A 27,430-nucleotide genomic window follows, 5' to 3' on the forward strand; every position below is an offset into this window, starting at 1 on the left:
GAACGAATATTATAAAATTAGTTAATCAGCAATTACTTCATTTCTCTAATGAAGGTTCATTTCTAAATGCTAATTACAATGACAAACCGATCATGTCATATTTGAAGTATGACTTTAATTACATTATTGTTTTTAGAATATTATACATATTTTGAATGCTATTATAAATATATAATTTATAATTCATCATTATATAAATGTGTATAATGGTTGACACTAATAAATATGTGCATCACGACTGTTACCATATTACTGATGAATATTATTCAAAATTGTTACGTGAGGTATTTATTTTTACTTAAATGCCATCTTGTACAATAGCAAATAAGTTTTACTTCAATCGCGTGTGAACCTTACGCGCACTCTTTTTTTATAGGGGCAATTGTCGGGTAAAATAGAAATGTTATGGTAATGTCATGTTAAGGGTCTATATTCGTATGAACTGGTCGTTAAGGCAAATGGCTGGAACTTTTCGTGCCAAAAATTATTTTTTTTAACAAACTTTTAAACTTTTTTGAATACTTTGAAAAACTAATAGATTTTTGAGGAAATTTGACTTTTTTATCTTCCAGTAGTGTAATAGTGTAATGTAGTAATGGGCCGAAAATCGAAAAATGAAAATTTTTGTATTTCTCGACGTTTTGAAGGTTTCTGAACATTTTGGCATACCTCAGAAAAAATGGATGTGTATGTGTTTTGTATGTCCGCATTTTTTCGTCCACGTTTTCAGAGGCACAGATCAACCAATTTGAATGGTTTTAAAAATAATCGATCCCTATTGATAAGGAGATGTGCTGATTAGTTTTTGGCAAAGGCAGGTCCAGCCGTTACGGAGATACGGAGCAAAGAGTGCAGAAAATACAAAACAGGTTTTTGAGAGAACCGAGTATCCGATTGGAATGATCTAAAAAACATTCAATTTTTAATGATTGGGAGAAGAGGTGATTAGTTTTTGGCAAAGGCAGGTCCCGCCATTTCGAAGATACAGAGCTAAAAGTGCAAAAAATGTCAGTTTTTGAGTGAACTAAGCGTCCCATTTGAATGATCTAAAAAATGTTCTGCTTGTATTGACAAAACAATTGCTTTCGAGGATAAAAAAATATTACATTTTTTTTTATTTTCCATAAAATATTTTTGTAATTTTGGATTAAAAATTTACAAAATTACCCAGGCTAAGCACAGTCTAAGCGCCACTTTGGTACAAATGTTTACTCAAGTGCGTTTAGACTGTTTATGCACTGGAGCACTTTTCCAATTTTATGAAAACTATTGAAAAATGTGAAAATGCCGCCAAGCTAAGCACAGTATAAGTGAAAATGTCGCACAGAATTATTTGCAAATGCGTTTAGACTGTGACTATATACGGAAGCACTTTTTCAATTTTGTGTAAATTATGCAACTGTATCTTTTTTAATTGAATTCGAAATGAAATGACGATTGTTAATATTCTGGAGATAAATTGATTTATGATTTATATTTGATTTGCTCAGATATAACAAGATAGCAAAAATAATGAAAGTTACAGTATTTGTAATAATATATTTGAAAACGTTTAAAATTTCTCGAATATTTCATTACGGTACGGGAAGTTCCAGCAATTTGCCTTAAGGCACGATGCCATACACCCCACTATAGTTATATATAAGTTTCGATCTAGTGCAAAAAATAAAACCCATGAATGAAATTTTTCCTTCTCCTGTGTCATTCACTTTTGCCATAAGTGGCCCCACTTCTGGGGGCTCGTTTCGAGGCTACAAACTTTTAAAGAGCTCGTAAAATGTGTTTTAATGGGAAACCGCTCAGGCGACGAGGCGATCATAAGCGAAACTTCTTTGTTCTTTGTCTCTTGTTCCGTGTCTCTCTTTGTTGTTTTAAATGCTTTATTATTTGTTGAGAAAATATGAAAATGTGAACAAATAAATATTTGGTGTTTTGAGAGTATTTAATATTTAATAGTTTTGTTTGAGATATATAATTACATTGATGTCTGTTTTTTTCAGTGCATTTTGGACCAATCGAGTAACTGGAGGTTTAATGCTTTTACGCTGGAGGTCGTCACAGGAGGTGAGATAATAATTATTTAAATTATATTTTTACTAAACACTGAACTAAAAATAGTATTTTATTTGTAACTTCGTAACTTTTTTGCCAGAAAATCCGTTTTGCTGATTTTGTGCTTTAAAGTCATTTTTGAACGAATGAGACCGAATTTAGAAAGTGTGTTTGTGGGCCGATTTTTGATTTTTTGACGTTTTCTCAAAAAACGGCTGGACTGATTTCAAAAGTTTAATGTTATATATAATGAATAAAAAAGAGACTCTACTAACGAGCAAACTGAAACAAAAGACAGTAAAAAGTAAAAGGACTCTACTGACGAGCAAACTGAAATAAAAGACAGTAAATAGTAAAAGGACTCTACTGACGAGCAAACTGAAATAAAAGACAGTAAATAGTAAAAGGACTCTATTTATGAGCAAACTGCAATTAAAGACACTAAATAACAAGAGGACTCTACTGACGAGCAAACTGAAATAGAAGACATTAAATTGTAAAAGGACTTTTCTGACGAGTAAACTAAAATTAAAGACAGTAAATAGTAAAAGGACTTTACTGACGAGCAAACTGAAATTAAAAACAGATAATAGTAAAAATGAAATAGAAGACAGTAAATAGAAAAGGGACTCTACTTACGAGCAAACTGAAATTAAATAGAGTAAATAGCAAAAAAACTCTACTGACGAGCAAACTGAAATAGAAAAAGCGAAATTTTGATGTATATTGTTAAGGACTTTTGTCATTTTTGTGCGACGATCAGCCAAGCCGTTTCTTCGTAATTAACAGAAAAGTACAAAAAAAATTGTCCACGTTTTGGTCCACAATCTTGAACCGATTTTAAAAATCCAAAACCTGTTCGAAAGTTATTGTTTGGGAATCACTCTGATTAGTTTTTGGTAAAGATCGGTCGGGCCGTTTTTTCTAAATTAATATTTTTTGGCGATTTTTATGTAATTTTGTATGATAGATTTCGTAGTCTGAAATAACATATTAAAATATTATCGGCAACAGCTGAATTATAACTAGTGGTGTATGGCATCGTGCCTTAAGGCATATTGCTGGAACTTTCTGTAACAAAAATTAATATTTTTAAAAAAGCTTAATTTTTTTTAAACTTTGAAAAAATTAGATTTTTGAGAAATTTTAAATTTTTGACAAAAATTTACTTTGAAAAAAAAATGTTTTCTTTATTTTGACATATTTTGGAAGATCTGAACTTTTTTTCAAAGCAATCGTACTGCTTTAACTGCATAGAGACGAAATATCGAAGCGCGTAAGCGCCGCGTCGCCGTCTAACGGATAAACATTGGTCCGTAACCCATAGGAATGTGAACACAATTTATACTTATTGTTAAAATCTCTATAAAATACATGATAATTTGAGGTGCATATGTCTAATGATCATTTTGGCTGCTGAATGGCATTTTTTCTACTTTTTTCATAAGATCTCCGAAACCGCTAGACCTGCCTTCGCAAAAATTTGATCAGTTCTTCATCTTGTTAAACCAAGTAAAATGTTTTGTGAATTATTAAAATCGGACGCTCCGTTCTCTTAAAAACTGATTTACCGTTTTCGGCACTTTTTGCCCCGGATCTTTGGAACGGCTGGACCTGCCTTCGCCAAAAACTAATCAGCACGTCTCCTTATTAATAGTAATCGAATGTTTTTTTAAATTATTGAAATTGGTTGAACCGTGTTCTTGAAATCGTCGACGAAAAATTGTATCCGCACACACACACATACACATACACACACATACACATACACACACATACACACTCACACACACACACACATATACACATACATTCATTTTTTCTAAGGTATGCACAAATTGTTCAGAAACCTCTGAAACGTAAAGATATATAAAAAATTTCATTTCCAATTTTTTTGCGATTACTATAACTTACCCTACGGAAAACTAAGAAAATAATAGTATTCACCGTCGCGGATCAACAGGTACTACCATTCCTCTTATCTCTCCCAGCACATTTCGGCCAACTCCGGCCATAATACGATATGAGTAGGTAAACATGTAAGAAAAGTAAAAATAGAACATGGTAAACTTTTCTTCATCCTTTTTATTTCTCGCCAGGTGGTTCGGGAATCGATTGGCCCTCCTTTTTCCTCATACAGAATTCAAGTAAAACGATCGGCGTAATTTTTGCTCGAGCTGCCGTGAAAACGCGATAATAAACGTTTGTGGAAAATAACCGAGATGATGGAATCGAAAATGAGAAAAATGTTTGGCAAGGTGCGCGCGAAGAGAACATTTCGAGATACTGAAAGTCTGTAACATTTTTAGAAGGGTGTAGTGTGATAATGGGGTAAATTAGGGTTTAAACAAAAACCGATGTTTTAAAAAGTTGAAATTGTAGTTTTTCTAGAAAACAGGTGTTATCCTGAAAATATTAATTAAGCTGTTTTAAAACGTTCTAACTTAAAAAATTCTGAACTTTGATGAATTTTTCTTCGGTGGGGTAAGTTGTAGTCGCAAAGTATTTTAAAAAACCTGAAATAATAGTTTTTCCAGATGACCGGTGTTATCCTGAAAATATTTATTATTAACTTCCCGTATGGCAAGTTATAGTAATCGCAAAAAAATCGAAAATGAAAATTTTTGCATTTCTCGACGTTTTGAAGGTTTCTGAACATTTTGGCATACCTCAGAAAAAATGGATGTATGTGTGTGTGTGTTTTGTATGTCCGCATTTTTTCGTCCACGTTTTCGGGCGCACGGATCAACCAATTTATTTGAATGGTTTAAAAACCATTTGATTCCTATTAATAGGGAGATGTGCTGATTAGTTTTTGGCAAAGGCAGGTGCAGCACTTACGGAGATATGGAGCAAAAAGTGCAGAAAATAGAAATCGATTTTTTGAGAGAACGGATCATCCGATTTGCATGATCCAAAAAACATTCAGTTCTTAATGACGAAAAGTGGTTATTAGATTTTGGCAAAAGTAGGCCCAGCGGTTTCGGTGATACAGAGCTAAATGTTAAAAATGACAGTTTTTGAGAGAACTAAGCGTCCGATTTAAATGATTCAAAGAACTTTCTGCTTGTTTCAACAAAATAATTGCTTTTGGAAAAAAAACTTTTGTTTCTAATCTTTTTTTCCAAAAATTATTTTGTAATTTTGGATTAAAAATTCAAAAAATTACCCAGGCTAAGCACAGTCTAAACGCCACTCTGGTACAAATGTTTACCCAAGCGCGTTTAGACTGTTTATGCACTGGAACGTTTTTTCAATTTTGTGAAAACTATTAAAAACTGTAAAAATGCCGCCCGGCAAAGCTTAGTCTAAGTGAAAATGTCGCACAGAATTATTTGCAAATGCGTTTAGACTGTGACTATACGGGAGTACTTTTTCAATTTTGTGTAAATTTAAATTTAAATGTTCTGAAGATAAATTGATTTATGATTTATATTTGATGATTTGCTCAGATATAACAAAATAGCAAAAATAATGAAAGTTACAGTATTTGTAATAATATATTTGAAAACATTTAAAATTTCTAGAAAATTCCAATACGGTTCCAGCAATTTGTCTTCAATCACTATGCCATACACCACTAGTTCACTATTATTTTTTTGTATGTCTTTTTCCATTCTTCAATTACAATCGATTTTTCTGATTTTTTTTTTTACCAGGTCGTTCCCTGCCAATTCTGTGCGTCCACCTGTTTCACTGGTACGGCCTGCTGCAGCACTTCAAATTAGACCCTGTCAGGGTTTGGAAATTGTTCAGCCTGATCGAGGAGGGTTACCACAGTACAAACCCTTACCACAATGCGGTGCACGCCGCTGACGTCACGCAAGCCATGCACTGCTTTCTGCTACAAGACCAGGTAATTAGATAATACATATATATATATATATATATATATATATATATATACTAGATGACCCGACAGACGTTGTCCTGTACCCACGTCTATAATTCAAGAGTTCCAAATTTTTTAATATCCTATCCTATACTTTTTAATATCCTATTTGATGTCCTGCCTTTGTGATTCATTTATGGTTTCAGCATAAGCAGTATAAGAAATTCAGAAAAAAATAATACAGTATCTGCGGTAAAAGAACAACATCACACTTGATTTTACCACACAACATAATTGCTTCAATAATTTAGTCTATAATTTTCATAATCTCGTACGATATATTAGTTGCTTTTTGGCCAGGATAATTTCTAAAGTACATTTATCTTACTAATAATTTAATAAACATTATTGTTTATGTTCAAATCTTAGGTGAATTAATTTGTAAAATCAAGTTCATATGAGCACTCTTCAATCTAAGATCAACTTACTAAATATTCGAATATTCCATATCCAAACAAATGAATTTTTGGCACATGAAACAAAATTCTAAATCATTTTTTTAATAAGTAGAAATATTTTTTGGTATTGCGAAATAATTTAGTAACGTAAACCAAAATGCGACAGGCATAATTTAAAAAAAAATGTACATGCAATTTTGGACTGATTGCGTTATTTATTAAACTGAATTATATAATGTCATCTGCCAAACATATATTGTTGACTGTATCTTATATTATTTTAATTTCTGGCACAACTCAGCTGCTTTTCGGCAATAATAATGTAGACATTACATTTCTCTTGTATATTATATTCTAATATATTATCTAGGCTCATAGTTTCAGCTAAATTTAAGTTTCAAGTGAATTCACATTTCTAGCAGATGACAGTTCAAATGTTTTCAATGTCAAATAATGATAAGCGGTTTTTTGTAATTACTAAAGTTTTATCGGTTATTTAGTCTTAAAAATTTCCTTTGACAAACTCTAAAAATAATTATCAAAATCCGAATAACCGTTTAGGAGAAGTATCAAATCATACACCCGTATAGAAGAATTTTTTATATGATATATATATATATATATATATATATATATATATATCTCAATTAAAGGAAAACTAGAAAATCTCGAGAAAATTGTATGAACATACTTAACGGTTTATACGAGTATATCATTCGTATATCATTTTATTTTGCATTGTTTGGCTTGTAGAGTGCAATGAATATTCAATTTTTCGAATGCAAATTACGGTTAAGTTTGTTATAAATTAAGATTTGTTTTTCATTTTTGGACCATTTGTTTTTCCAAAGGAGAAGTTTATGTTTTCATTAAAAATCCGATTTGATAATTTGATAATTTTACGAATGAGACCAAATTTGAAAAAAGTATTTGTGTGTGTGAGAGGATTTTTCGCGACGATCGGCCGAGGCGTTTCTTTGTAATTTTCAGTTATAATTTCCCCAAATTTATCGAAGAATGGATAGTAATATATGAAGGTCCAGAGTTAAAAGGCTTCACCACCGATGCATCAAAAATCCATAATAAAAGTATTTTCTCTCGTTGGTAGTTTTTTGGCCTTAGTTAAAAATGTAAATATTTTGTAAAATACTTTTAAAATTAAAATACGACTTTAAACTTATTTGCTTCTTGGCCGTTTCAAGTTACCCCGCCTATAGGGTAAAAAGGTCTAGATAACAAATTTTTGAAAGACAGTAAAAAAGTACATTTCTACAATGATGAAGTAGCTGACAGTTTTACTGAACGTAGTCAGATAATTGTTCGTTTGAAATGTGTTATTTGTTGTGATATAATTGGTTTGGTTTGGTTTTCATAATATGATTTATAATTTCTCAAAGTCAAAGTGGACCTTTGTGCCCCGCCCTCATTGTATATAGCATTCAAACCATTGATATCTATAATTGTACAATTGTGCTGTATGAATAAATAAATAAATAAATAAATAAACAACTCATCCGCATACACTTAAGGTATTAATATTTTTGATTCTCTAGAAATTGTTCAGAAGATACCTTACTTAGCTAAACAACGTTTGCCGGGTCATCTAGTAATAAAGAAAATTTAAATGTGTTTGAGAAAATGCAATTGAAAATCGCAAAGTTTAAATTTAAATGAAAGCGATAACTTGAAACAGTTGAAAATTTCATCTTAATATCTAAATCTCAATTTTGGGTGATTAAGTCAATTATTATACCTAAAGGGAAGTTTATGCAACTTGCCTTAAGATGCTGTTTTTGTATAACTAAAAACTACGATTTGTCATATGATCATCGAAATCAATTCCAACAAATCACTGTTAGCCAGTAATTTTTCTCACCCCTAGGGTTGTTGTTGTTTTGTTATTGTAAACAAAGTCAAGATAATAATCGCAATCGCGAACCGTTCCTCTCGAGGCTATGTAAAATAGATAACGTTTTCTTAGAAGGGACGTAATTTGTTTGCATTTGTTTACTTTGGAGCGAGAATGATGCTACCTTGGTGGGGCACCCACCCATCATGGTCTACCAAGTACAGGTTTACAACCCAATGGGGGATATCGTGGCAAGTTAAACAATTCATAAAACTGTACGGGGTGGACAGGGGTTGGAAACTTGGTATAGGACAGTTTGCTTCATATTTAGTGTCTGATGTCTTCACTAAGACATCATCTAATACAAACAATAACTTATTATTGGTGATTAGTTTTATTATTTAGAGAGAAACTAGTGGTGTATGGCATTGTGCATTAAGGCAAATTGCTGGTACTTCCCGTACCGTAACGAGATGATTTTTCGAACATTAAAAGTTTTCAAATAGCTTTTTCCACTATCAATTTTTTAAATCATTCAAACTTACATATATTTTATAAAATAATGATCTAATTTTCTGATATTTTAATAAATACATTGATGCATTTTAGTCATTTTACTTTCGAAAAAATCTCTACTAAAAATTTTTAGTGGGATTTTTAAAAGATTTAGTTTTTTAATTTTTTTATCTTTTGTAACTTCCCGTAGGGTAGTTATAGTAATGGACCGAAAATTGAAAATGAAAATTTTAGCATTTCTCGACGTTTTGAAGGTTTCTGAACATTTTGGCATACCTCAGAAAAAATGGATGTGTGTGCGTCTGTGTGTTTTGTATCTCCGCATTTTTTCGTCCACGTTTTCGGGCGCACGGGTCAACCGATTTGAATGATTTAAAAAACATTCGATTCCTATTGATAGGGAGATGTGCTGATTAGTTTTTGGCAAAGGCAGGTCCAGCCGTTACGGAGATATGGAGCAAAGAGTGCAGAAATTAAAAATAGAGTTTTTGAGAGAACGGATCATCCGATTTCTATGATCCAAAAAACATTCAAAGTTTGCAATGACGGGGAAAAGTGGTTATTAGCTTTTGACAAAGGTAGACCCACTGGTTTCGGAGATACAGAGCTAAATGTTAAAAAATAGCAGTTTTTGAGAGAACTAAGCGTCCGATTTAAATGATTCAAAGAACTTTCTGCTTCTTTCAACAAAATAATCGCTTTTGGGAAAAAAATCTTTGTTTCTAATTTTTTTTGCAAAAAAATATTTTTGTAATTTTGGATTAAAAATTCCAAAAATTGCCCAGGCTAAGCACAGTCTAAGCGCCATTCTGGTACAAATGCTTACCCAAGTGCGTTTAGACTGTGCTTAGCCTGTGCAATTTTTTGACTGATGCACTGGAGCACTTTTCCAATTTTGTGAAAACTATTGAAAAACGTGAAAATGCCGCCAAGCTAAGCACAGTATAAGTGAAAATGTCGCACAGAATTATTTGCAAATGCGTTTAGACTGTGACTATACGGGAATACTTTTTCTATTTTGTGCAAATTAGGCAATTGTAACTATTTTTTTTAAATTGAATTCGAAATGAAATGACGATTGTTAATGTTCTGGAGATAAATTGATTTATGATTTACACTTGATTTGCTCAAAGCAAAAATAATGAAAGTTACATCAGTATTTGTAATAATATATTTAAAAACGTTTAAATATTCTCGAAGATTTCATTACGGTACGGGAAGTTCCAACAATTTGCCTTAAGGCACGATGCCATGCGCCCCACTAGTTTACATTTATTTCCATCATTTGACTTCAATGTCTCAGACCTTCAGTGAACTCTTAAAATTCCTCCATCCAAAAATACAACTCAATACAACCACTAAAACTCCTTACCGTGCCTCTCGAAATAAATTTCAGTCGGCGGTTTGTTTTATATGTGTATTTAATTTTAATTTAATACCTAGACGTCGGACATTAATTACGGCATTAGTGCCTACCCCGTACGTACGTAAAGTCTCCGGGGAGAGAATGAGAGTCGGTATCGTCGGAATAATATGGGGTATCATTTCCTCGTCTCTCGGAAAGACGATGAACGTAAACCGTGAACCGTAAACCGGCGGCGGTTTGCGGTTTACGCGTGCTTCATTACACAGGTGCAACGCCCAAGAGCGAGCGTCCAAGGAGGAAAACCTTCGAGGTGACGAAGGGAAGTCTGGGGAAAGGCTAATGTAGGGCGAGGTGAGAGGGTAAAGGGAACTAGTGGTATACGGGAAGATGAATTACTGTATGTAGACAGACAGACAGACAAAAGTATTTATTACAGTAATTAAGAATACATTTTGCATTGCTATTCTTAGTGCATATTTTTCTACCCTTGGGTACTTTATACATCATATCTGATCTTAATATATACAGTAAATGTTGATTGTTACTACAGCGAGATGTGTTACAAATTGAGTGGCAAAAAAAGAGGAAATAAAACCTTTCCTCCAAAAAAAAGCCACAGAGCAATTTATAATTATACATAATTATACAAATAAAAAGAAAAACAAAATAAAAGATTTATTCTCATCCAAGTATCAATTGCCACTATGGGTCGATCAGTATATATTTTGGCATGGCGTGATTGCCATACCAAATATCGTCTCTTGTGTATTGGCCGAGGCCCGCGATGTTAATATTAGGATGATCCCCACATTTTAGATAAAAATTTTCAGTGAGCTTTTTTATAAAGTCTAGTATGGTCGGTAAGTCGGTCTGTTTGTGTATGTATTTTGAAGAGTAGTAATGTCTAGTCAGTGGGTCCCTTATTTTGTTAAGTACTAGTCGTAGTGTAATTACCGTATGTACTTGTAGTTTCTGTTTCATAAACACCATGTTTCTATATTTAAAGTCGAATTGCACGAATTTTTCGATCGAATTAATCTATAGGAATTGGGATCAATCATTAATTACTAATTTCCGAAATGGCAAATAAAATAAATAACTAGTAGCCATGGCATCGTGTCTTAAGGCTTGCTGGAACTTCCCATACCAGAATTAAATATTCGAGCAAAAAAATCAATGATCAACAAATATTGATCAATGATTATTAACAATTATTTTAAATATTTTCAAAGGGGTATTTATAATTACTATATATGTATTCGTTCATATAATATGCAGTGACGATCTAATCGCTCAAGACACTTGAAAATCAAAATAACTAGTTGGTATTGGTATTTAGCCTTGAGGCAAGTTACATGAACTTTCCGGCTTAACCGATAAAAAATTAATTAATTTATGAGTGGATTTATTACACATAATTGAAAACGAACGAAGAAATTAACCTGGAGTATTTTCATAAATCAACAATTATTATATTTGAACCAGTTTCCGTAGGATTTTAATGGTTTAGTATGTTTATTAAGACCAAGTACTATATTGTAATACCAAGTAAATCGTCTAATTTTAATTTTAGCTAACGTCAAAAAAACTACTCATTTTCTCAAACTTTGATGAATTTTTAGAATTAAACTACTTGTCGTAAGGCCGTAATATTACAGTAAGTTCTTTACTGTAACACTTTTTTCCAAATTACAAAGAAACGGCTTGGCAGATCAAGATTGACAAACAATAGTCCTCATTAAGATACATCAAATGGTTTTTAAATTTCTGAAATCAGTTCAGGCATTTTTGAGCAAACATCGATGAAAGTTCTAATTTTGACAAATGCCAAAAAGAACGATCTAATTTTTGCAAACTTTGACGAATTTTTAAATTTAAACGACTTGTCGTAGGGCCGTAATATTTTAGTATGATCTATAAGACTATGGTATCTATATACCGTCAAAAAAAATCATAGAAATCATCGAAAAAAATGTTTTTAACATTTTATTACAAGAAAACGGCCCGGCCGATCTTAACAAAAACTAATCAGCACGATTCCCAACCAATATCTTTCGAATGGTTCTTGAATTTTCAGAATCAATTCAGAATTGCGGGCTAAAAAGTGAACGAAAATTTTTTCACTTTTTTGATATTTACAAAGAAACGACTTGGCTGATCGTCGCGCAAAATTGATAAACGCTAGTGCTCATCAAGATACACATCGAATGGCTTACAAATTTTTGAAATCGGTTCCCTCGTTTTTGAGAAAACGTCGATTTACGGCAAAAAATCTGTTCACATACACACACATACGTTTTCCAAATGTTGGTCTCATTCGATTCAGAATGGCTTGAAACGTCGAGGAAACATAAAATTGGCAAATCGGATTTTTTTATGAAAACATAAACTTCTCCTTCGGGAAGTTAAAAATATGTTTCTATTGAATATAGACCATTTCGGACACTGTGGTTTGAAATGCAAATGAAAAATCGCTGAACCCTGAAACTTTCCTGAACCGAGTTGGAGTTATATATATATACGAGGTCTGTTCAAAAAGTACCCGGAATTTTCGAATATATATATATATATATATAAGTATATATATTAATATTAATATTAATATTCTTGTACGGAACCCCTGATCAAAGCAATGAAAACAGCTTAGAGAAACCTTTGAAACTTAAACACCTACTCCTTCGGTGCAACTATAAACTGTTAAAACATTAAAGTAAACTTTCAACTCGCGCTAATAGAACATACGCAGGAGACGTTTAATACTGGCAACGACGAGGTGGGCAATGAGGGCAAAACTGCGAAGACTAACATAGTAAAGAAGGGGCAGAAGATCGGGCACAAGACGGGGAAATCGTATGGGGCAAATGGGGAGATTATTACGCAATTTCGTTTGAGACTTTAACCAAGAGACAGGAGAGGCGGAAATATAAAACGTTCTATGAAAACTACTTACATATTTTGTTTTAACATTTTAGATAATTAATTATAACTTTCCGTAGGGTAGTTATAGAAATGGGCCGAAAATCGAAAATGAAAATTGTTGCATTTCTCGACGTTTTGAAGGTTTCTGAACATTTTTAAGGGGCATACTTTAGAAAAAATGGATGTGTGTGTGAACGTGTGTATATGTGTTTTGTATGTTCGCATTTTTTCATCCACGTTTTCGGGCGCACGGATCAACCGATTTGAATGGTTCAACTAATTGGTATTGGTATTTTGTCTTGAGGCAAGTTACATGAACTTCCCGTAATGTATAAATAATCGATTTAATGAATAAAAAATAAATTAACTTATGAGTTATTAAAAGTATTCCGAGTGGATTTATTACACATCATTGCATATGAGTATTTTTAAAAGCAAATTTTCAAAAATCAATAATTTTAATTAATCAATAATTATAATTGAACCAGTTTCCGTAGGACTTTAATGGTTTCCTATGTTCAAGACCAAGTACACTATCGTTATACCAAGTAAATCATCTAGTTTTAATTTTAACAAACGTCAAAATAACTACTGATTTTCTCAAACTTTGATGAATTTTTAAAATTAAACTACTTGTCGTAAGGCCGTGATATTTCAGTAAATTCTATAAGACCATGATATATCTCGCTGAAAAAAATTCCATAAAAATCGTCTTAAATTTTTTTTTCAACAGTTTCAAGTTTCAAGAAAACGGCTCGGTAGATTTTCACCTAAAACTAATCAGTATCATCTCCAACTTATATCTTTCGAACACTTTTTGATTTTTTAAAATCGATTCGGTAGAACGAGCTTAAATGTGGACGAAAAGTTTAACAATCTTTTTCAACTTACAAAGAAACGGCTCGGCAGATCGTCTCACAAAACTGACAAACTATAGTGCTCATTGAGATACATCGAATGGCTTTTAAATTTCTGAAATCGGTTCAGGCGTTTTTGAGCAAACGTCGATGAAAAGTCTAATTTTGACAAATGCCAAAAAAACATTTCCAATTTTTGGAAACTTTGACGAATTTTTAAAGCTAAACGAGTTGTCGTAGGGTGGTAATATTTTAGTATGATTTAGAAGACTATGATATCTACCGTTAAAACCAAATTAATAAAAATCGTCGAATTTTTTTTTTAAAAACTTGGTTACAAGAAAACTGTCTGGGCGATCTTTGCCAAAAACTAATCAGCACGATTCCTAACCAACATTTTTCATCGAATGAAAACGTCGATTTACGGCAAAAAAATCTGTGCGTGCACACGGCACACACATACACACACATACTTTTTCCAAATTTTGTCTCATTCGATTCAGAATGGCTTGAAACGTCGAGAAAACATAAAATTAGCGAATCGGATTTTTATGAAAACATAAACTTCTTCTTCGGGAAGGTAAAAAACTTTCTGCTTGTATTGACAAAACAATTGCTTTTGAAGATAAAAAATTATTACATCTTTTTTTATTTTCCATAAAATATTTTTGTAATTTCAGATTAAAAATTGAAAAAATTACCCAGGCTAAGCACAGTCTAAGCGCCACTCTGGTACAAATGTTTACCCAAGCGCGTTTAGACGTGTGACTGTGAGCACTTTTCCAATTTCGTATAAATTAGGCAACTATTTTTTTTTTAATTGAATTCGAAATGAAATGACGATTGTTAATGTTCTGGAGATAAATTGATTTATGATCAATGATTTACATTTGATTTGCTCTGATATAACAAGATAGCAAAAATAATGAAAGTTACAGTATTTGTAATAATATATTTGAAAACATTTAAAATTTCTCGAATATTTCATATTCCAGTTTATTCGATTATTTCTATTAAATTTGCAGTTCGGGCCTGCCCTCAAGAAATAGTTTAGCCCGACTTCGACTATTATAAAGTTTATTAAACCGTGCCCGTGGCGAACGCTTTCGATACATGGAAACTTTATGGAAACTGTGGAAACGTTTCCCGAACTTGCGAACGCCGTCATCTCATTCGTCGGTAACAAAATTTAATGATGATTGTCAAAGATACCTAAAAAAGTTGGTACGACAAAGTAATTTAGTACTTATATTCATGGAATTGGAAATGTGTCCCAGAAATCAACGTCAAGTTCAGACTGTGGTTGACAGAATTATAAAAAATACCAGAAAAAATCTATACCATGTAAAATGGGAGACTTTCTTCACTATTTGTTTCTATTCTGTTTTCATTTTCTAAAATAAATATTTAGCTAATTTCATTAGACTTTAATGTTTATTTTCAGATCCGTGAAAATCTGGAACCCTTGGAAATAATGGCAGCCCTTGTGGGAGCCGTCGCTCACGATTTGGATCATCCTGGTGTCAATCAACCGTTCTTGATTGCCACTTCGAATCATTTGGCAGCTTTATACGAGGTAACTAGTGGTATATTATTAAGAACCTTCAATGAACTAGTTTCAGCTAGTTCATATTTTATTTATAAGTGAAACCCATCAACAAGTACCTTTTTTTCTCATACATTCTTTGCACCATAAAAGTGACCTTGCAGTGAGATGTGTAACCGAAAATGATCTATTTTTGGTTATTTATATTTTTGAAAATTATCTATTATTTTTACAGAATACATCAGTGTTAAAAATCACCATTGGAGATCAGCAATAGGATGTTTATTAGAGAGTGGTGTGGCGGAGCAAGTGCAGCAATACAGGCCCGAATTGGAGCAGCAAATCAGCTCACTAATTTTGGCCACCGACATCACAAGGCAGCAGGAATTTATACAAAGATTTAAGGTGAATAAAGAAAGGCCATTTTTAACACAAGAACTTTACATGAGTCTTACTTATTATTTTATAATCCAACTAGCTGACCCGGCAAACGTTGAGGTATTATAAAAACAATAAACCCTACAAGTTTGTCTATATTTTGTCCAAACAATCAAACTGGAAGTTTTATACACTTTCTATAGAAAACATGGTATAATCTAATCAAAGTTTTTTTTTGGCCTTTCGACTTATTGATTACGTTTCAAGTTTTTTAGATTCTTTTTGAATTCTGCATTTTGTGTATAATTATAAATAATACTACTGAGCTTATACAAAATTTTCAAATTTCTGCGAGGAGAGATACAAAATGAATTAAGTATTTCGACCTTTGACCTGCATTTGAAAAAGTTTCAAGTACCATTCGATGAATTAAAGTAAATTTAATAAAAAGTATATATGTAGAGCAGGGCGAGGCACGAAGGTCCAATTTGACTTTGAGCAAAAATAAACTATCTTATGAAAACCAAACCAATTATATCACCACAAATAAAACATTTCAAACGAACAATTATCTGATTACGTTCAGTAAACTGTCAACTACTTCATCATTGTAGAAATGTGATTTTTGATGTCTTTCAAAAATTTGTTATCTAGACCTTTTTACCCTATACGACGGTGTAACTTGGAACGACCAGGTGGCAAACAGGTTTAATGTCTCATTTTGATTTTAAAGCTATTTTACAAAGAAATTACATTTTTAACTTATGCTAAAAAAACTATCAACGGAAGAAAATACTTTTATTATGGATTTTCAAAGATTACCATTCATCTCCCGATAGTAAAGTCATGAGAATCAAGGTTATAACTGGTTATACATCTTTTTCCCTCTACTTTCAAATATTGCTGCTAAACAATGCTCAACTTTACTGGTTTTTAACTATCTATTTTTCGATAAATTCTGGGAAATTATAACTGGGAAAATGTTATTCGACAAAATGTTCCTTTGATCGATACCAAATTTAGGTTCTGAATTGGAATAACATAAATAAAAAATAATATAACCTAGAAAATGTTTTATAAATACCAATGAGCATATAATTATACGTGTTTGAGAAAAATATGATTTGCAAAAAAAGAGTGCTACAACGCCAAAAATGCATTTTTATATTAACATTTCAAAGAAGTTGATATTTTGAGTTTCTAGTAACACTTGCGGCCCGTTTACTAACGTTTTTGTTTATAAATAAAACTACTTACTACAATTTAATCATAATTAAATAAAATTCATGTAAAACATCCTATTAAGCGTAATTAAACATCATCTGTCAAAAACGTTTGACATTTGACTTATTAGCCACCGTCCATTGTTTTATTCCAATTACGCTTCTATAAAAATGTTCAAATTAAAAATGTAAAGTTTCTACGCGATTTTGAAATAATATCTCACCCATTCCGACAACCTACTGATTAGCACGAATTTTTCAAGACTAAGGCTGGCCAAATCGGTTTAGCCGTTTTCGAGTTTTAGCGGATCATTTGATCGAGAGCTCCATTTTTATATATAAAATATTTAACAAGCAATAAGTTGTACAGAAGTTGTCTTATATTCAAATCTTTGTCATCAAGTCTTCAACAAATACATAAGCACAAATAAAGAATAATATATAACATTTACAAAATAATCCGCCCATAAACACCGTATTTATCTTGGGCTTACCGTTCAGTTTGCAAGAATTTAGATAACGTTCCGCAAATATCTCGCGACAATTGTTACTTTTATTGTTTCGAATCCATTTCGAATGATAACTGTGGAATTTATTCATTTATAATTTAGTCTAAGTCGTAAATCTGTCAAACGATAAAGACGATTAGGGGGCTCCTTGAAAATTGATGTATGTGTACAATACAATACAATTAGCTGCCGACGTTTTTACCATTTCTGATATGACCTATTTATTTATTATTACGGGGCACAACTAGTGTGAAATTTTCAAAAAATCGAATTTTCAATTTTTCCATATTTCGATAGTTATACATTTAAAAATAACATACCAAAATTTTTAAATCGATATCTTGAATAGTTTTTGAGGCACAGCCATTTAAAAGTATATATATAGTATATAGTATAGCAATATTTTATCTAAACGCGTTTTTCTCGAAACAGCGTTTCCGAATTTGCTGCAGCGATTACTCAAAAACAAATGATCCGATCACTATCAAATTTTTTACATGTTCTATAATAGTTATACGTAAAATGAACTATCGATTTTTTGATCGGATCAAAAATCGAATTTTGGCATCCAAAAACGACCAAAATTTTGGGTAAAATTCGACTTTTTTTTAGAAACGCCTTCATTTTGTCAATTTTTGATTCTTTTCTATGTCGTAGTTCATTTTACAGACATCTTAAAACATGTATAAAATATACTCCTGAAATTTTGAAATGATTGATAAAGTAGTATAAATTCCCACAAAACACCTTTTTTAGGCGGTTACACTAGTTGGGCCCCTTAAAAATATCAAAGTGTCTAATTGGTTCTATCTTTTTCAGAATGATTAGTTCAACAGGAAGCTAGAGATTAGAAATGCACACCACGAAATTGCCCCCACACAGGCATTTCATCTGCAGATTTCCCTGAAATGTGCAGATATTTCCAACCCTTGCAGACCTTTGGGATGTCAGCAAAAAGTGGTCGCAGAAAGTCTGCGAAGAATTCTTCAGACAGGTAACATAATTTACCTAGAATTTCTGCCTCATAAAATAGCATTGTTACGGCAAGGCTCTCTTATTCTTGTTCTTGGTATTGAAAATTATAAAAATGTCTATCTATTTGCTGTGCGACCAGGCATATCTATAATATAAAAATGAATCGCAAAATGTGTTGGCGTATCGCAAAAGCGCATAACTCAACAACGCCTGGATCAATTTGACCAATTATTTTTTGTTCGTTGAAGACCAAGGATGGTTCTTACGGCGAGAAAAAATCGAATAATTGACGGGAAAACCCTAAAAACAGCCCTTTTCTTTTTCACATACAAACATTTTCTAACTAAAACGTAAAATCAATTTGAGCTTTATTGCTATTATATAAAGTTCATATTAAATTACAAGCACTCTTTCCAAACGATTATGCGGATTTTGATAAATCTTTCTGAAGTTTGTTAAGGAAATTTTCTAGGGTGTGTATGATTATAAATAAGGTGATCATACGTCCCGGTTTGGCCGGAACAGTCCCAGATTTCTACCTTGTGTCCCGGGTTTTTTTAAAAAGCAACATTTATCCCGGATTTAGATTTTTTGTCCCGGATTGTCCCGTGTTTTCCGAAAGTATAGGTCTCAATTGAATCTTAGCTCTTACTTGATCATTTAATTACAACTACCCTTCAAATAGCTTATGAAGAAGTAGTTTATATGAAAATTAGTAGTAGCTTATACGAAAAAAGCGAGTCACTATAGCCTCTCACACGTTCATAATTTTGAACTTTTATTTTCAATTTTACGAAAATTAACAAAAATTATGAGAATGAACTTTTTGACTGCTTGGAATAAATGTATAATTATTTTTAAATAATTATGAAAAAAAATGATCAAAATTTTATATTTTTGAAAGCGTAAAAATATATCGATCCAAAAATTAAGAATAATATAACATATAATCGAGTAGTAAAGTTCTTAGTCAAAAATTCTGATTTAAAGAAAAATATTCATTTAAAAAATGAGTTTTTTTGCATTCTTAAATAGTATTTGTTATTTCAAAATTATATTATTTTTTTAGCATTCACTCTCCGCATTTGCATAACTAAAAATTACCGTCCAGGTTTTGACTTAAAAAAATATGAAAATGTCTACATTATTTATTATTTCCAAAAAAGCAGCTGAGATGTGCCAGAAATTTAAATAATATAAAATTCAGTATATGTCTGGTAGATTGAATGATACACATATGAACAGAATATAACAAATTAATTCACTTAAAATATGAAATTAAGTATTAATCAGGGCCAGTCCTAACTTGAATGCGATGCATGCGAAAAATACGAGCGCACGCCTTAGGGGGCGCGAACACAAAATTCGGTTATTAAATTTTCAATATAGTTTTTTTCTTAATATATAATTGCTTTGCATCTTTTACTAAATTTTAACTTTCCGAGGGAGAAGTTTATGTTTTCATCAAAAAATCCGAATTGCTAATTTTGTGTTTTCTCGACGTTTCAAGCCATTCTGAATCGAATGAGACCAAATTTGGAAAAAGTATGTGTGTGTGTGTATGTGAACAGATTTTTTGCCGTGAATCAACGTTTTCTCAAAAACGGCTGGACCGATTTCAAAATTTAAAAGCCATTCGATGTATCTCGATGAAGACTAGCGTTTCTGAGTTTTGTGCGACGATCGGCCGGGCCGTTTCTTTGTAAAAGTAAAAAAAAATTCGTGCACGTTTTAGCACTTTAGATGCTGATCAGTTTTAGATAAAATCCTTCGGAAACTGGTTCAATTATAAAAATTGTTGCTTTTTAAAAATTTGCTCTCAAAAAATACTTTGAGTTCAGGTGATCGTTCGCGTTCAATGATATGTAATAAATCCACTCGAAATACTTTTAATCACTATATTATATTTTATTGATTAAGTCGTTTATTTAACAATTCGGGAAGTTCATGTAACTTGCCTCAAGGCGAAATACCAATACCAACTAGTTCCACAATATTTTTAAAATTCGTAAAATTTTCACTTTATACCAACAAATGGGAATGTAAAGATGAATACATACAATTCGTCCCTCACGATATCGATTAGGAGAAGTTTAAGATGCAATTTTGGATATCTTGAATAATAAAAAATTAAACTAATTTAATCCAACATGAAGTACCACAGTTATGTTATGGGTATGGTTATGTTATACCGTTTAAAAGACTTCAATTTCCAATATAGTGTGGGAATTGAGACTCATCATTTTATTTAAAGCAGTTCTACATTTAACATTGTTCATATTATAAAATGTATTTGCATTTTGGTGTCAAGAGTTTCAGAATTTAAAAAACAATAATTATATTTTTTTTCAGGGTGATTACGAAAGACAACTAGGTCTACCAGTAACAACCCTTTGCGATCGCCATACGACTTCGATGAGCAAAATTCAAGTAGGATTCTTTAAATTCGTGGTGACACCTTTGTTTGACGAATGGCATCGATTCCTGGACACTCCTTTGTCCAGACAGATGATGCGAAATTTGAGAGTGAACCAGCGCAAATGGGAAGCACTAATTGTACAAGAGACTGCTGAAGAGACCAGGACTGAAATATCAGAAGCAGAGGTAAATAATTGACTCAAATAAATTATTATTTATCTTATATATAAAAATGGAGCTCTCGATCAAATGTTCCGCTAAAACTCGAAAACGACTAAACCGATTTGGCCAATCTTAGCCTTGAAAAATTCGTTGTAATCAGTAGGTTGTCGGAAAGGTGAGATATAATTTCAAAATCGCGTAGAAACCTTACATTTTAATTTGAAAATTTTTGTAAAAGCGTAATTTGAATAAAACAATGGACAGTGGCTAATACGTCAAATGTCAAACGTTTATGACATATGATGTTCAACTACGTTTAATAGGATGTTTTATGTGAATACTATTTAATTTTGATTTAATTGTAGTAAGTAGTTAGTAAACATTTTGACGCAAACAATTGACGGCTTAAAATATATTTTAAAAATATAAAGCGTTGTAATACAGTTATGAAATTAGAGTATGTTATTTCTTAATATGTGTACTGAATTATAAAAATATAAAATCAAATTTGTTACTAACAGAAGAAACTAAAAAATTGCAATGCACACTTACACACTCTATTTTTATTAGTTGCGAATCGACGGTTGGATATGATATGAGAAGTACTTTTGAAAAATGTTTTAAACATATACAATATTATACTAGAGCTATAAAATTTTAGTATATTATTACCTAATATATATACTCAATTACAAAAATATAAAATCACATATGTATCTAACAAAAAAAGCTATAAATGTGCAATTTTGTGAAATATGCACTCTTGCAATAGTTGCAAGTCCACGGTTGATGAGTATTTTGAAAAATATTTAAAAATACAAAACGTTATACTAGAGTTACAAAATTTTAGTATATTATTTCTTAATATGGTGTACTAAATTATAAAAATATAAAATCACATATGTTTCTAACAAAAACAGCTATAAATTTGCAATTCAATAAAATCATGTAATAGGGCCGCAAGTGTTACTACAAACTCAACAATATCAACTTTTTTGAAATGTTTATATGAAAATGCACTTTTTGGCATATTTTTCTCAAACACGGCGCTCTGTAAGATCTCATTTGTATAATTATGTACTCATTGGTATTTATAAAACATTGTCTAGGGCATATTATTTTTTATTTATGTTATTTAAATTCAGAACCTAAATTTGGTATCGATCAAAGGGACATTTTGTCGAATAACATTTTCCCAGTTATAATTTCCCAGAATTTATCGAAGAATAGATAGTAATATATGAAAGTCCGGGGTTAAAAAGGTCCATTACCAATGTGTCAAAAAACAGTTAGTTAAAGTTAAGCATTGTTTAACAACAATATTTGAAAGTAGAGGGAAAAAGATGTATAACCAGCTATAACCTTGATTCTCATGACTTTGCTATCGGGAGTTAAACGCGGTTTGAAAATTTATAATAAAAGTATTTTCTTCCGTTGGTAGTTTTTTAGCATCAGTTAAAAATGTAATTACTTTGTAAAATAAAATAAGACATTAAACCTGTTTGCCATCTGGCCGTTCCAAGATACTTGGCCTAGAAAACTGGGCGGAGTAAAAAGGTCTAGATAACAAATTTTTGAAAGACAGCAAAAAAGCACATTTCTGCAATGATGAAGTAGCTAGCAGTTTTACTGAACGTAGTCAGATAATTGTTCGTTTGAAATGCGTTATTTGTTGCGATATAATTGTTATGGTTTTCACAATATAGTTTATATTTGCTCAAAGTCAAATTGGACCTGTGTGCCTCGCCCTGCTCTACATATATACTTTTTTATTAAATTTACTTTAATTCATCGAATGTAACTCGAAACTTTTCAAAAAGCTGGTCAAAGAAGAAATACTTAATTAATCACTCTTTGCAGATATTTGAAAATTTTGTATAAGCTCAGTAGTATTATTTACAATTCAAGAATCTGAAAAACTTGAAACGTAATCTTAATAAGTCGAAAGACCAAAAAAAGGACTTGGATTGGATTATACCATGTTTTGTATAGAAAGTGTATAAAACCTCCTGGCAAAATATAGACAAACAAATGGGGTTTATTGTTTTCATAATGCCTCATTGTATATAGCATTCAATCAACACTTATAGTATTAATATTTTTGATTCTCTAGAAGTTGTTTAGAATATACCTTACTTAGCAAAACAACGTTTGCCGGGTCATCTAGTTATTAATAAATATTTTTATCCTCAGGTGATAGATGTCGATACCGAATTAGAAATCGACACCTCCCCTCAGCCTCCAACAAAGGCAACGACTCAACACAGATTATCCCTTCGTTCGATGACAGACAATCAGCAACTTCGACTAGAACAAGAAAGGAGATCATCACATCCCCAACAATTGTTACAAGTACATACACAAACACAGGAGCAAGATGACTATGAAGAAGATGCTGAAGTCGATGATAGGGGTAGTGAGGAAAATTTGCTTCCTGAATTGCCAACGTTGAAGTTGTCACCTACGATTCGAGTCCAAGCTGATGGTCGAAGGTAAGGAATAAATAAAAGATAAAGAAACTTATTTGGATCAGGATTATTAAAGTCTAAATTAATTTCAGATATTCGGTGCCAATTAGTATAGTGACTCAACCACCAGCTTCGACTTCATCACTCAGCGCAGGAGGAAAACGAAGAGAAAGCTTGCCTGCTGAGCATATTGTGCCAAGGTAATAAATATTTATGAATAAATATTATCTTCTTATATATAAAAATGATCTGTCCAAGTCCAAGGATGGTTCTTACGGCGAGAAAAAATCGAATAATTGCCGGGAAAACCCCTAAAAACAGCCCTTTTCTTTTTCTCATACAAACGTTTTCTAACTAAAACGTAGAATCAATTTGAGCTTTATTGCTATTATATAAAGTTCACAATAAATTACAAGCACTCACTCACTCCTTCTAAACGATTATTCGGATTTTTATCAATCTTTCTGAAGTTTGTTAAAGAAATTTTCTAGGATGTATGTGATTATAAAGTACTGTGATGTATGTGCAATATTGTAGAAATAAATGGAATGTAAATATATAAATGAAATGGTGTGTATGGCATTGTGCCTTAAGGCAAATTGCTGGAACTTCCCGTACCGTAACGAAATGTTCGAGGAATACTGAATGTTTTCAAATAGATTATCATAAATATTGTAACATTGTCTAATATTTATAAGAATTATACAAACTGAATTGCAAAGTTGAAATTATTTGTTTAAAGTATATTACAACTATATTCAGAATTAAAAATAAAATCTGATTTATTTTCGATATACAAAAAAAAATTTTTTTTGAAAAAAAAAGTTGAAACAATTTTTTTTCCAAAATCAATTATTCTGTTAAGACAAGCAGAAAGTTCTTTGAATCATTTAAATCGGACGCTTAGTTCTCTCAAAAACTGCAATTTTTAACTCCGTATCTTCAAGATGGCTGGGCCTGCCTTTGCCAAAAACTAATAATCACTTCTCCCAATCATTACTAATTGAATGTTTTTTAGATCATTCAAATCGGAAACTCCGTTCTCTCAAAAACTCGATTTCTATTTTCTGCACTCTTTATGTCCGTAACGGCTGTACCTGCCTTTGACAAAAACTAATCAACTCTTCTCTCTATCAATAGGAATCGAATGTTTTTTGAACCATTCAAATCGGTTAATCCGTGCACCCGAAAACGTGACTGGAAATTTGTATCCATACATACATACACACACGCACATCCATTTTTTCTGAGGTATGCCAAAATGTTCAGAAACCTTCAAAACGTCGAGAAATATAAAAATTTTTAATTTCGATTTTCGGACAATACAATAACTTACCCTACGGGAAGTTAAAAATTGCAAAAAACGAACATGTCATTGTTTGCATTGAAAACAAATGAAAACTATCATCTGCCAAAAATTTCAATTTACTTATGAGCCTAGACAATATTAGAATATGTATAATAATTTCATGATCATGAATAAGAAAAATTAAATGTTTACATTATTTTTGCCAAAAAGCAGCTGAGAGAGGTGTGCCAGAAATTAAAATAATATAAAATATAGTTTATGTATGGCAGAATGAATGATACACATATGAACAGGATATGACAAATTAATTAACTTAAATTATGAAATTAAGTATTAATCAGGGCCGGTCCTACCTTTAATGCGATGCATGCGAAAAATATGAGCGCACGCCTTAGGGGGCGCCAATACAAGATTCGAATATTAAATTTTCAATATAGTTTTTTTTCAATATATAATTTCTTTGCATCATTTACTAATATATATAATCTTTCCACAATATTTTTAAAATTCGTAAATATTTAACCTTATAACAACAAATGGAAAAAGTAAAGATGAATACATCCATACAATTCGGCCCTCACAATATTGATTAGGAGAAGTTTAAGATGCAATTTTGGTTATTCTAAATAATAAAAAATTAAATTAAAATAATCCAACATGAAGTACCAGTGTTATGTTATGGTTATGGTTATGTTATACCGTTTAAAAGACTTCAATTTCCAATATAATGTGGCAAATGAGACTCATCATTTTATTTAAAGCAGTTCTACATTTAAACATTGCTCATTTTATAAATGTGTATGAATTTTTGCGTGAAGAGTAATTTAAAACACAATAATTATTATTTTTAGGTAAACGGTAAATATTAGTATATTATTAAAAAATTGTAGACATGGGTACAGGACAACGTCTGTCGGGTCATCTAGTTTGTCATATTTTATGTTCTAAATGTTATTTCATCTATTTAACCAGATCTGTAGCTGATTGGGACAGCTCGTTATCACTATTGACATCAACGTCTAGTGCAGAGTCTCACGTAGGAGGTCTCAGCGCATCAGGTAAATTAAACAAACAAATAAAATTCTATTTATTGAAAACCAAATTAATTATATTTTACTCCCAGGTCCATCTGAGCGTCCTCTATCAGCAGAAAACTTGCTACCAGAACCTTCAATTGCCTCGATGACTTCTGTGAATGCTGACCGATTGAGCAGTGTGTTGCAACATGGCCCTCTGGACAGATCTGGTGCATCTGGTGGTGGTTCCAGGCATTTAATAAGACAGCAAACGTTTCCACCTTTGCAACCTGGTGCAGCAAGCACCAGAGCGAGGTATATGAGTACTGCTGCTGATTTGAGTGGAGGACGGGAACGATATGTACTGCCCGAAGCATCCAGCAGGTAAGAATAATAATAGTTGTGATAGTAAGTTAAGTTTGTTATAATTTTGTTTTATCATTTTTAGGTCGTCAACGTCTTCAGAATCCCTAAAGACTCCAGGCCTTGTTCCATTATCTACAGCACCTCATCAGTCGTCTGGTATATCTACTTCCCAAAGAAGTTCCACAGGAAGTTGCCGGCAGAAAGAAAATGTTGACCCTATGCTTTTAGTCGGAGCAGGAAGCAGATACAGGTCTCTCAACAGGCGGAGGGGTTCTGCACCTGCTCCAACACTGCCATCAGCTGATGAGAGTTTAAATTTGACGACTGTGCAGAAACATGGAGAAATTTTGAGATCTGTTCATAGGAGGGGATCGGTTCCGGCTGCGATTATTAAATTAAGTAAGTAACTAGTGGTGCATGGGCTTAAGACAAATTGCTGGAACTTCCCGTACCGTAATGAAATATTCGAGAAATTTTAAACGTTTTCAAATATATTATTACAAATACTGTAACTTTCATTATTTTTGCATTAACTTGTTATATCCGAGCAAATCAAATGTAAATCATAAATCAATTTATCTCCATAACATTAACAATCGTCTTTTCGATTTCGAATTCAATTTCAAAATAAAATTGTTGCCTAATTTACACAAAATTGAATTGAAATGCTCCCGTATAGTCACAGTCTAAACGCATTTGCAAATAATTCTGTGCGACATTTTCACTTATACTGGTGCTTAGCTTGGCGGTATTTTCACATTTTCATTCAAATAGTTTTTACAAAATTGGAAAAACGATCCCGTTTAGAAACAGTCTAAACGCACTTGGGTAAACGTTTGTGCCAGAGATGCTTAGCCTGGGTAATTTTTTGAATTTTCAATCCAAAACTACAAAAATATTTTATGGAAAATAAAAAAAGATGTAATAAATTTTTATCCTCAAAAGCAATTGTTTTGTCAATACAAGCAGAAAGTTTTTTAGATCATTCAAATCGGACGCTTAGTTAACTCAAAAACTGTCATTGTTTGCACATTTAGCTCTATATCTTCGAAATGGCGGGACCTGTCTTTGCCAAAAACTAATTCCTCCTTCTCCTCATCAATACGAATTGAATGCTTTTTGAATCATTCAAATTGGATGCTCCGATCTCTCAAAAACTCGATTTCTATTTTCTGCACTCTTTGCTTTGTATCTTCGAAACGGCTGTACCT

At 32.0% G+C, this 27,430-nt stretch overlaps 1 pseudogene; it reads left to right on the plus strand.

Annotated features, from left to right (window-relative positions):
- The window catches only part of LOC113377770, a 188,701-nt pseudogene that overhangs the window by 156,974 nt on the left and 4,297 nt on the right, over window positions 1–27,430 (plus strand).

The sequence above is a fragment of the Ctenocephalides felis genome, unplaced genomic scaffold, assembly GCF_003426905.1.
Source record: "Ctenocephalides felis isolate EL2017-DRISC unplaced genomic scaffold, ASM342690v1 CF-g0.4_SCAFFOLD_00845, whole genome shotgun sequence".
Lineage (NCBI taxonomy): Eukaryota > Metazoa > Arthropoda > Insecta > Siphonaptera > Pulicidae > Ctenocephalides > Ctenocephalides felis.